This window comes from Macrotis lagotis, chromosome X (genome assembly GCF_037893015.1).
Source record: "Macrotis lagotis isolate mMagLag1 chromosome X, bilby.v1.9.chrom.fasta, whole genome shotgun sequence".
NCBI lineage: Eukaryota > Metazoa > Chordata > Mammalia > Peramelemorphia > Peramelidae > Macrotis > Macrotis lagotis.
Genome location: NC_133666.1, coordinates 163,534,623 through 163,548,677, shown reverse-complemented (window position 1 = coordinate 163,548,677; position 14,055 = coordinate 163,534,623).

Below are 14,055 nucleotides of genomic sequence, written 5' to 3'. Positions count from 1 at the left end.
TGCTCAAGTACCTTGAGACAGGAAAGAACAGCACCTAGATTGCCAATGGAATTACCTGACTCTGATGTGAAAGACCACACCCTAAACACCACCTCTGTCTAGCCAACAATGGAGGGCTATTTAATAAAAAAAAAAGCTGCCCCTTAGAGCTCTCTTGCTTCTGCCAGCCTCCCATCCAGAAGGATGGAGTCTGCCCTAGCTCTTCATTCAAACACATGGAGCTCCATGGGCTTTACAATGTGGTCTGTTGAACCCAAGCCTCATGGCTGCCTGCCCTTCTCTCTCTGTGTCTGTGTCTGTGTCTGTGTCTGTGTCTGTCTGTCTGTCTGTCTGTCTGTCTGTCTGTCTGTCTGTCTGTCTCTCTCTCTCTCTCTCTCTCTCTCTCTCTCTCTCTTTCTCTCAACTTCAGCTGAGCTTGCCAGCTGACCTGCCAAATCCACTTGACTTTTCCTTAAACTCTTCTTGACTTTTCCTATCAATTCTTTTAATAAATTTTAATTTTCTTTCCACCCTTGCTTTCCAAGGTCTGAATAATGATTCCTCATAGGTAGAACAGAACTCAAGTAGCCAGTGGCTACACACTGACATGCCAAGTCAAATAGGAACTTCAAAATGAATGATATTACATACCAACATTTCTATATATTTCCTTAGAATTTTTTTTGGGGGGGGGGGTTAGAAGGGTGTGCACCTGTGTGAACTTGGGTAAATAATTGGCCCTAGTCAAGTCATTTAATTTTTATTAGCCTAATTTAACACTCTTTTAAAATTAAAAAGTAAGATTTCACTTAGGTCTCATCCAGATACAAAACTTAACATGTTAAGAAAAAAAACAAAACCCATTACTTGTGAAATTTAGTTGGATAAGTAAAGACAAAATGATACTGACTAGTTGGTTTTTGTTAAGCTCCCTCTATGTCCAAAACTTTAATTGTCCTTCTGTGAAGCTTATTAATGCCATCACAATGTTGACTCATCTTAATTGTGTGACCTAGTAAAATGCCCCTTTTTTTGCCACAGTATATGTTGCATAGACACATCATCTTCATTCTGCACTGGTACAATGGGTTGTTGATGTAGAAATCTGAGAATGGTATTGTAGAGTTAAGGGGAATTTACCTGTTTTAATTGTTAGGGTAACCTTGAATCACTAATTGAACAAAATAAAACAAAAATTCAATGGTTAAACATCAGGAAGTACTTTGCAAACTTCATAGTAACATTACAGAGTATCTAAAGGGAGTATTGCTTAAGAGGGTATTATTCATCCTTTACTTCCTGAAGGGATTATGGAAATGCAAGGTTTCCACAGGCATTGGTATTTTGGTCCAGGAAAATTCCTTTTTATGAGTCTTGTGCCATTTCCTCAGACATATAATTTGGAGTTCATTCAGGAGTAAATTAATTTCTCCTACACATACATGTTTATTCAGCCTGTGATGTTAAGGGAAGGATAACTAGGTTTAGATTTTTTTAAACATAATATTTTTTGGTTTTTCCAGCTAATGTTATCAATCATTTTTGCAAAATTTTGAGTTTTATAAATTTTTGCCCTCTGCCCTCCCCATGACAGAAAGCAATCTGCTATAGGCTTTATATTTGTAACGATAGTTAGCATGGTTTGGTATTGAATGTGCTGTGAGAGAAGAAGCAGATTCAAAAGGAAGAAAGACAACATTAGAACTGATTGTCATGATACATAAGACAATTTTTAAAATTTAATAATAATAAATGTTGGTCTTCATATAAACTCTGCAATTTAAACTCTGCTTATAGGTGATATTTTCCATCACAAGTTCTTTAAAATATTCTTTTATTTTTGTATTGCCCATCATCCCAACCATCCCATATTGTTGTTCTTGTATTTAATGTTCTGGTTCTGCTCATTTCAAGCAGCATCAGTTCATGCACATCTATCCAAGCTTTTCTGAAGTCCTGTCTCTCCTAATTTCTTATAGAAAAATAGTGTTCCATCATATACATCACAATTTGTTCAGTCATTCCCCAATTGATGAACATCCCCTTGAATTCCAGTTCTTTGCCTGTATAAAAAAACTGCTATGAATATTTATATTCACATGGAATTTTAACCTTTTTCATGTTCTCTTCAGGATACAGACCTAGTAGTGGTATTTCTGGATCAAAGGGTATACACAGTTTTATTGCCCTTTGGGAAAAATTCCAAATTGCCCTCCAGAAAGGCTGGATCAGTTCACAACTTCACCAACAATGCATTTAGTGTCCCAGTGTTTTCACATCCTCTCCAGCATTGATTATTATCCTTTCTAGTCATATTAACCAATCTGAGAAGTGTAAGATGGAATCTCAGACATGTTAATTTGCTTTTCTCCAATCAGTAATGATTTAGAGAAATCTGTCATATAGCTATAGATAGCTTTGATTTCCTTGTCTGAGATTTGCCTTTCCATATCCTTTTACCATTTATCAGTTGTCAATTGGCTTAACCAAGCTTAGATTCACAGTATCCTTTGCTCTTTTAAAGAATTTTTGAGTTGTCTGACAATTGTTCTGGATTAACCTTGAATTTTAACAATTAAAGAAGTTTAATGTTAAAAGCTAAAATTTTCTTATTAAATATTTAGCAATTCTCTTATTCTCTTTCTCAAGAAATATACCTTTTTCTAGATGATTCCTTACTAAGAAACTATGAAGGAAAGCATAACTCAAATGAGGAAGAATACTTGGCACACCAGATATTTTATGGGTCACAGGCACAATCTCCAGTCCATTCCAGTAAAAAATAAGGTGACACAAATCTAGCACTATAGAATTTCCTTGTTACATGTGGCTGATTGCTTTTGCTTTTAGGTAAGAATAGGTATCTTATGTACAAAGCCCAGAATTTCCAATGTAATTAAAACACATTCATTACCTAGCAAGAACTTAGTAAGCATACAAAATGAGTTTAAATGGAAAAATGGACCTCTTGAAAAGCCTTTGAAAAATCTATGTGAAGTAAATTCTGTAATTATTTGATAGTGATCAGGACTGAGAATGTTTCACTAAACTGTTCCTAGTTCCATGATCAATAAATTAATCTTCCTGACATATTAATATAGTGAAATAGAAAATAATAACAAAACCCAGTATTATTTGTTATATCTACATATACTTATAGTTCTAAAGTAGAGTATATTGTATAGAGATGTTTGTCAAATAAAATACTATTCTCAATACAATGGAATATATGTATATGCATGTGTTTGTATGTGTACAAATGCTTACATACATAGTCAAACTTTACAATTATCTAAGACTTTGAGGCTACTGCAAATACATACCTAAACAAAGATTGGGGTTTTTGTATGTATATTTGCATGAATGAGTAAGTGTGAATGTGCAAATGTATGTTTGCTTATATGAATATGTAATTATATAGGAATATGCATTTCAGTTAATGTATGTCACTTAAACATAGAGTATTTATATATATTTATATATTTGCTTAACATCGATTATCGTAGTATAAAAGTTTCTTGAATATGGATAATAATTCCACTTTATTTCTTGATTTGGAGCACACTATTGAGCTCCATTCCTGTTATAAGGGGCAGAAGAATACTGTCTCAAGATTCAGGTTTTTTTTTTTCCCTTTTTTGTTCTATAGCTGCTTTCAGAGATAGTTGTGGGCATTTGGAAGTTAATGCCAAATTTTTAATCTATGTCAAATAACTGACTTTCTCAATAAGGGCAAGAGGGGTGGGGAAAAAGAGGAAGAATTCAGAACTCAGAGTTTTAAAGTGAATGTCAAAACTTGTTTTTGCATGTAACTGGGGAAAAATAAAATGAAACAGCATTGAAAAGGAAGTTAATGTTGAGTGGAGTCAAGTCTAATTCTTCCTGGCTTCAAGCCCTTTACCCTCCCAAGTCAGACATATAACTTATTCTGATAACATAATGTGATATTACATTTTAGATTAATAAGCAATCTGGCAGGAATGTCAATTCTTTACTTTCCATATCTTTGGGTAACCTGGATTACCTCAGGATTTACTTAGCACATAACCTTCTCCTAAGCAATTCTCTTGATGCCCTTCCTTTATGAAAGAAGAATTTCCGTTCACCAGATCCAAACCCTAAAGAGATCAAAATAGTGAATTCCTGCCTCACCACCATCCAAGTGAATTCCATGATATTATTGTTTGATCTTAAGAGCATTTTGATAAAAAAATATATATATTCTTTCCTGACTCTGGCAAATTGTTGAAATAAAATAGCAAGTTCTTTCTCTTTGATTATCAGTTTCCATCGAGAAGATTATCTCAAGTACAATAGCTTTGAATATCTCTCCAATCTGGGTTCTTTTCAATTATTCACATTCACAATATTGCATTGTATGGATGGGTACAATATGGATTTAATGACATAAAAATTACAGGAGATTTAGACAAATGGAACTTCTAAAGACCTATGAATTAGCCAGACACTGAAAGAAAAAAAGAGAAAAAAAGATTGCTCCTCTCTTCCTGTGTTCTGTGAAAAATAAAGGAAGCAAACTTTTTGTTGTGATATAAAATATCATTTCTCCCTACCCTCAAAGCAGATGTTCAACATTTCTGCTCTGGATCATCGATTTACCTTTAGTTCCTTTCTCAATCCTGTTCAACTATGTATTGTCAGGTCAACTGGTTTTTACTTATTTTTTTTTAAATCACATTTGGAAGAGAATGCATATTCAAATGGTTGTCTTTCCATGTTTCTTAGGATTTTGTGTTTCCAAGTCTGGGCCTCTAATTTTCTATTGAAAGGCAAAGCCAAGTTCTTTGTACTAGTTGCCTTCTTATCCCCAGGGGAGAACTAAATAAATTCACTAAATCATCCTACCTGAAATCAGATGCAGAACAAAAGGACCTGCTTTCACCAAGAATTGTGCTGGTAAATATTTAACAAAAGATTTCATGGTGGGGGGGCGGGTTTCCATGTCATTACCATTTTTTTCACCAATTTCCAAGTATAAACAATATACATTCAATAAACTAAGTCAAGATTTAGCATGAGATAACACCTGACATATAAATGTTTATACAGCAAACTTAATGATTGTGTCCAACAAAACATGGTCCACTCTCCTTGCCAGTCTGTGAAAAAAAAAGGCAACAATAACATCATTTTTTTCCTGTTTCCAATCTTCCATAGCCAGTTCTGGCTACTTGTTTATAGTGTATTTATCATACTTTGCTTTTATCAAAATTCTGAGAAAAGTGAACTTATTTTCTGTTGAATTAAAAATGACAAAAATCAAAAGATAATCAAACATTGCAGAGTAGAGATAGCACTCAACTGAGCTCTCTCAATAATCTCCTCAATCATTTCTGGAGTAAGAAATGGTCAGAGAGAGGCAATTTTTTTCTAGCCCAAGATAACATTGGAGGTCTGGAAGTTCAATCTCTGATATGGTGTGGAGGTTGTCCCAGATTACACATTAATAAACTATCAATCCTGGAATGGATAATGGTGACAGAAGCAGAAAAAGTTTTGGAGACTCTTAAATCTGCAAAGGTAAAGCCACCTGGCCAGAGAGAGATTTACTAAACTGATAGAAAGAGATAATAGGTTACTACTGTACCAGTACTGGATGCAGAACCAGGTGTTATTTGACAACTCTATTGCATATACCCATTTCAGAGTCATAGTTCAATGGAAGAGAAGAGGAGTTTTAGTCATGAAGGATGGAAGCCTTGATGAGCAGCATCACTTCTGTTCCCAAAGATTCTGAGAAACAGTATTATTTCTGATTGCAAGGCAGATAGTCTCTTCCTATCAGTTGCAATGCCAAAGGGTCAGGGGCTTTTCTTGGGTAAAGACCAGAGTGTAGATGAAGAGAATAGTAGCCACATCATTTCCAGATAACATCACCTTCAAAAATGAAAATTTCTAAATCCTTAAAACAGTCTCTGAAAGCAGCAGTACAAAAATCAAAAAGCAAACAAGCAAACAAACAAAAAAACAAACAAACATAAAAACACTCTGAAGGTTGTCAAGACGCTTCTGTTTCTTATTACAGGAAAAAGAGCTCAACATTAACATCATATTGAATTAACATTCGAAATCAAGAAGTAAAGTGGGGAAAATGAGAAAGCACCTAAAGAAACTAATAAATAAAAATCGATAGTGATAAGGAAGATCAACAAACAAACTGAGAATAAAATAATGCAATCAAGACAGCTAGAAACAAACACCCAAATCAATATAAGAATTGAACAAAAGTCCAGCAAGACTTCCTTGAAGAGTTAAGAATTGTTTTAAAAGTAAAATACAGAGGAGGGAAAATTGGATAAAGATACAAAAAAAGAAGAAAATTGTCAAAAAATGTTAAAAGAGGGACAAAAAGAATACATCAAACAATGGAATAGGTAAAATGTAAAATGAAGTTTAAATAAATTGCTGATGAAAATAATGCTTTAAAACACTTCCTTAAAAAGAAGAATTAACCAAATATGAGGGGGGGACAAAAACTTACTGAAGAAAGTAATTCCTTAAACATTAGAATTGGGCAAGTTTTACGAGCTCTCTTTATCTTTTTGTTTAATTTATTTCTATCCATTTGTACAGGTATATTTCCAAGTTACAAAATTTCCCTCCAACCTCCATTCGCACCCCCCTCCCCTCAGTTGGGAATGATCAAATTAACATTTTACAAACATATTTTGTTAAAAAATATTTACAATTTAGTAGTTTTTGGCATGAGGGATTACGATTAAGAAAAAGTTATGCATAAGAGATAATTTTAATAAAATGTTCATCAGATTTGGGAGGGGTGTTTTTATTCTGTGTATTTTATTTTGTTTTGTTTTTCTGACTCTGGTTGGGGAAAATTTAGTCCATAATCTATCAAATACTAGATTATCATTGCTCTCTGGATTGCTGAGAGTCATTGCTTCTATGAAGGCTGTTCATCTCATCATTTTGATGTGTAAATTGTTCTCTTGGCTCTACTCCCTTCTCTGAGCATCAAATCCCTAAGTCATTCCATGCTTTTCTAGAGTCCAACCATTTATTGCTTCTTCTAGAATAGTAATATTCCAAAGTATTCATGTACCATAACTAAAAAGGGCTGCTAGGAATATTTTAAAACATATAGGACTTTTTTTCATTTTTTACAATTTCTTCTGAATATAGTCCTATAATTAGAATTGCTCAATAAAAAGGTATGAATAGTTTTATTGCTCTTTTGTCATAGTTTCATATTGCTCTTCATAAAAGTTGGATCCATTCAAAACTCCACCAGCAATTCATGAATGACCCAGTCCTCACACAACCTCTCCGACACTGATCATCTTCCCTTTTTCTCATTTGAGCTAATCTAATAGGTGTGAGATGATAACTCATTGTGAGATCTCTTTGTGTCTTAATAAGACATCAAGAAACATATTTTTCATTATAAATAAAATAATAGAAAAGACAAAACCATTCATTGGAAAATAAATAAAAAATAATTTAAGAATTATTGTTCTACCTGAAAATCATGACAAAGAACTTAGATATCATGGAGGAAAATTCTGTTATATAATTAAAAGCTATAATAGAAATAGAAGAAATCCCCAAGAGATCTAAAATGAAAACTTAAAGAATATTTTAGATAAATTTGAGAACTCCCAGGTCAAAGAGAAAATATTTCAAGAACTCAGAAAGAAGCTATTGAATTACCATTGGAGCCACAGTCCATATCACACAAGATTTAGTAGTAACCACATGAAAAGAGCAAAAGATTGGAATAGTAGAATTCTAGAAGTAAAAAAAAAATTGAGAATATATCCAAGAATAACCCAGTTAGACAAAACTGAATTTAATCCTTTAAGGGGAAAAATATATATTGTTAAGGCAATAGTGGACTTTCAAGCAGGCATTTCTAATGAAAAAAATCAAAGAAATTGTGACTTTTAAATAGATACAAGAAAAGAATAAAATGTTAAATATGAAAGGGAAATCATGAAATGTTAAGGATTAAAATGTTTCATTTCTTACATGGGAATTTGAGTCATGAATCTGTTAAGAAGTTTTTTTTTCAATATTTCGGGCAGTTAGAAGAAATCTTCATAAAAATGTGTGTGGGAGTCAGTCAAAAATGTTAGAATGATGTAAAAAATAGGCAAAAATAGAATTACTTGGAAGAAGGGGAAAGGTACAAAGGAGGGTAAGAATGAAGAAAATTTTCTCATATAAATGAGGGATGCAAGGAAGAACTTTAATAACACAAAGCAATATTGGGGAGGGGAAGATTGGGCAATGCTTGAACTTGACTTCCAACTTTATTCAAAAAGGGAAAATATATTATTATTAATAATTATATTAATTTGGTAATAACAATCTATATTGATCATGACCTCAGGTGAAGCATAAACAAAAACAGATCTAATTAAATGGTTATGCTAATTATAAGGTTGACTACATTTTGCTAAAAGGAGAAAGAGATGAAAATATATCAATAAAAAACCATATACCAAATGGCATAGCATTGAAATTCTAAAAGGAAAAGCTAAATGATTTAAAAGTGAAAATAGATAGTAAAATTATACTAGATGGAACTTCAGTTTACACAGATCAGAACTAGATAAATTTAAGCAAAAAAATAAATGAAAAAAAGTCAAAGAAATTAATAACTTTGAAAGTTATATATTATATATCTCAGAGAAAAAAACTGAATGAGAAAAGAAAAGAATGTACTTTTTCTCAACTGTATATGACAAAACTTACCCAGGATAATGGTCACAAACATATGCAGAAATCTCAAAAACTTCTGCAGAAAAAAATTAAATACCACATTTTCAGACTATAATGCATCAAATAAAATAAATTTTATGGTTTTTCTTCCTATTTCATTTTGTTCATTTTACTTAGTTCTAAATCTTCTTTTTACAACATGACTAATATGTAAATATGATAAACATGAATGTTCATGTGTAACTTTTATCAGTTTATTCACTGCCAAGGAATTGGAAAAGGGAAGGAAGGGTATTAGAAAAATATGAACTCATAAATTTGCAAATTGATTAATGTGAAAAACCTACCATGGCATGTAATTGAAAAGATAAAAGAAATTCAATTAAAAAGAAAAGAAAGACATCTGGAAGTTCCAGTATACCCATTTTATTTCATTTTGGGTAATTTAAAACATTTATTTGAGTTTTTGTTTCATATTGTTTTATTTATTTTCTATTTTGAAATACATTTTTCTATTTCTTTTATTTTCTGGAAAAAAGCAAAATCAAAATCACAAACATTTGAAAAGGGTTTTGGAAAGGCTAAAAACTCTTTGGAAATTGAACAATATAATCTTAAGAAATTAGTGGATCAAAGAACAATAATATCAATAAAGCCATCAATAATATAAATTAACAACAATATCAATAATATCAATGACAAAAATGAGACAACATTAAAAATTTTCATAAAATGTAACCAAAACAGAACTTAGGGGAAATTTTCTATCTCTAAACAGTAGATCAATGAATTGATTTGTAATAAAAAAAATTTAAAATCCTAAAAACAATTTATAAATGTCCAAATAAATATACCAAAGCAAAAAAAAATTGAAAATCAAAGGATATCTTAATAAAATTGAATTTAAAGAATTGAACTAATAAAAATGAGCTAGTTTATGAGGGTAAAGAATAAAGTAACAAAATGACTGATTAATTTGATTTACAAAAAGAAAAAAATCAAAATCAAATTGCAAATATCAAAATGGAAAATGGTGGTTGCAACATCATTTAAGATGAAATTAAAGTGATTATTAGGACTATTTGTCTAATGATATGTCAAAAACCTGAAAATCAAAGTGAAATGAATGAAAACTTTACCAAAAAAAATATCTTGTCTAGATTAAAAGAATAGTGAATAGAATTACCTATATACCCCTATTTTAGGGGGGGGGGGGGAAAGGAAGAAATCATCAGTAAAATTCCTTAAGAAATATTTCTAATGACTCAATGGATTTACAAGTGAATTCTAGCAAACATTTCCACAGCAAGTTATATAAATATTATAGAAATTATTTGAAAAAAAATTTAAAAGAGGAATCCTACCAAATTTATTTGTGATACAAATCTTGTTTAGATACTTTTAAAAAAGGAGGGCAAAAGCAGAGAAAGAAAGCTATAATACTGATTTCTTTAAGAATAATGATAAAAATTTCAAATTAAAATATGCACTATGACAAGATGGTTCAATTTTAGGAAAACTATAAGAATAGTTGACTAAATTAATAATGGGGAAAAACAAAAGTCATATGATTATAACACAATAGATGGGGAAAATAGCCTTCAATAAAGTTGCCTTATCTTCTTATTAGAAATACTAAAAATCATAGTAACCAATGGAACCTTTCTTAAAACCATTATTTGTATCTATTTTAAATTCAGAACAACGATTAAAGTTACTTCTTGTAACACTGAAACATTTTTAATAAAGAGCGAAGTAAGGATACCCATTGTCACCATGATTTTTATACTGCTACTCATATCTGTGATCAAAAAAAAAAGCCAAATTGAAGTAAAAATTAATCAATTAAGAAACAAAACTATCCCTCTTTCAAGATGATATGATGGTACACTTTAAAAACCCTAGGAAACCAACTAATTGCCAAAATCCTAGTTTAAACAATTAAAAATGTGAGCAAAATTATGGAATATAAAATAAATCCTCTTAGGTGATGAACATTTCATTATGCTACCAATAAAAACCAGAAGCACAAGATAAAATGAAAAAAATCTATTTAAAATTACCTCAAGCATTTAAAAATGTTTGGGAGTTTACCTTCCAAGACAAACCCAGGAATTATATGAACACAAATGCAACACTCTCCAAACATAAAAGATTGGGAAGTGAAAATCTACCAACTTTATTTTTGGTAACTCAACCTTTTTATAGCAAAAAGTTATCTCAGGAATTATAGGTTAAAGAGACCCAGTTTTACAAGTTTCTGGGTAAATTTACAATATTTGTTCTTAGAAGAATGCATGCTTCTCTATCAAATAAACCTTTTACAGCCATCCTGGAGCCACAGATTATCCTAGGACAGGGTGCACTGGTGAGCCAACAGATACATACAATAAGCAATAATCTATACATACCTATGATGTAGAAGATCACCAAGGATACATGAATATCACTCCCTGGGGCTGGCCCTCTACAACACTCCCCAGAAATAAAGATAAACTTAAAAACTAATCGGAGAAATATTACTTGTCCATGACAAGACTAAATCAATAAAAGAACAAAAATAACAGTTTGACCTAAGGTAATTTATTTATTCAGTGTCATGCCAATCACTACCATAGAATTATTTTATAGCATTAAAACATCAAAACAACATTCATCAAATAAAATACGTTCAAGAATATCAAGAAAATGAATGGAAAAATATTAAGAAGGCAGTCAACAGTTTTTCAAACTATTTCAAACTATACTATAATATGAAAACCATCAAAACACCCTGGTACTGGCTAAGAAGATAAAGTAGTTATTGACTACCACAATCTAGTGTTTGAAAAAAATTGAAAGATCCCATATTTGTGGCTAAAAACTCACCATGTGACAAAAACAGTTCTGGGAAAACTGGAAAGTTGTTTGGCAGAAGTATAGATCACAATCTCACTCTATATAAAAAGATAAGGTTGACAATGATAAATAATTTAGACATAAAATGTCATATCTTAAGTAAATTATGGAAGCATTGAAAAATGTACCTGACAGATTCATGAATGGGGAAGAATTTATAACCAAAGAAAAGACAGAAAGAGTAATAATCAGAAATAAAATTGACAATTTTGATTATATAAAATTTTAAAAACCTTTTTGCACACATTCAAAATAAAACCTTAATGCAGCCAAAATTTGAAAGTGAACAGGAAACTTGGGAGAAAATTATAACAATTTTTCATTATATAAAGTCCTAACTCTCAAAAACATAAGGAACTGAGCCAAATCTATAAAAAATAAAGTATTTCCCATTTAATAAGTGTTTAAAGGATATAAACAGGAAGTTTCAGAAGAAATCAAAGCTATCAATAGTCACATGAAAAAATGTTTCTGTAAATCACTTCCAGTTAGAGAAATGTAAATTAAAACAATTGAGATACCATCTTACACTTGTCATGTAAACTAAAATAGCAGAACACAAAAATAACAAATGCTTGAGGAAATGTGTAAAAATCATTAATAAATTGTTATTGGAATAAGCAAAGTGGTGCAACAATTCTGAGAAATCAATTTGGAACTGTACCGAAGGGAATAAAAAAACAGTTTAATTTTTGTTCCTGCCAATACCTCTACAAGATCTGTATTCAAAGAAATTTTAAAAAAGAAAAGACCCTCTTGTTCCAAAAATAAAACAGGCTTATAGCATATCTTTTTGTAATATTGCAAATATTTGGAAATTATGTGGCCTGCACTGGGGATGACTGAACAATATCATTTCTGATTGCTCTGAAATACTATTGTGTTATAAGAAATGGTTAGCAGCCCACTTCTCACATCCTATAACAAAATAAGAACAAAATGTGTACAGTATTTAAACAAAAATGGTGACACCATGGATCAATTAATAGACCAAGAAATACTCTATCAGCTCTATGGAAAAGGTGCAAATTCATTAGCAAACAAGAATTAGAGTACATTATAAACTACGAAATGAATATTTTTGACTATATTAGATTAAAAAGTTTCTACAATAATAAAATCAATACTGCCAGAATTAGAAGGAAAGTAGAACACAGGGAAATAATATTTACAAACTAAAAGTTCTGATAAAGGTCTCATTTCTAAAATATATAAAGAATTGCATCAAATTTAAAAGGTTACAAATCACTCCCCAACTGATAAATGCTCAAAGGATATGAATAGACAGTTTTCTGTATATAATCATGTGGAAAAACGTTCCACATGATTATTGATTGGAGAAATGCAAATTAAAATATCTCTGAGGTATCACCTTATACATTTCAGATTGGCTAAGATGACATGAAGGGAAAATGATCAATGTGGGAGAGGCTGTGGAGGATTGGGACATTGGTATATTGCTGTTGGTGTTATGAACTTATCCAACTATTCTGGAGAGTAATATGGAACTAAGCCCAAGGGGTAATAAAAAGGTCCATTCCCTTTGACCCAACAATTCCAATTCTTGACCTATATGTAGAAATGGTTATAAAAATGGAAAACCTACCACATGTCCCAAAATATTCATAGCACCTTTTTTTTGAAGTGGCAAAAATCTGGAATTTGAGGGAATGTCCATCAATTGGGGAACGGTTAAAGAAGTTATGCTACATGAATATTATGGAATACTATTGTTCCATAAGAAACCATGAATGAGGGGCGGCTAGGTGGTCCAGTGGATAAAGCACCGGCCCTGTGGAGTCAGGAGTACCTGTGTTCAAATTTGGTCTCAGATACTTAATAATTACCTAGCTGTGTGGCCTTGGGCAAGCCACATAACTCCATTTGCCTTGCAAAAAACCTAAACAAAAAAAAAAAGTCCATGAATGGTCAGACTCTAGAGAAGCTTGGAATCACTTATGCTGAGTGAAGGGAGCAGAACCAAGAGAACAATGTACACAGTAAAAACAACATTGTGAGATGATCAGCCTTGATGGATGCAACTCCTCTCATCAATTCATAGAGCTAGGACAACCCTAATAGATCAGCTATGCACAATGCTATCCCCATGCAGAGGAAGAAAAACAATACAAAAAAAAACCCCAAAAAACAACAACAAAAAAAAGCCCTTTCAGAAGCTGATGAACTCTACATTCACTTTTTTTAGGGTTTTTTTTTTGGCAAGGCAATGGGGTTAAGTGGCTTGCCAAAGGCCACACAGATAGGAAATTTTTAAGTGTCTGAGGCAGGATTTGAACTCAGGTACTCTTGACTTCAGGGCTGTGTTCTATCCACTGCACCTCCTAGCCTCCCCCTAAATTCACTTTAATTTTTTTTATTATGTACTTCTTTGCCTTAATCCTAATTCCTCATATCAAAGATGATTAATCTATAAATAGGTTTAACAAAAAAATATATGTACAGTATTAACCTGAC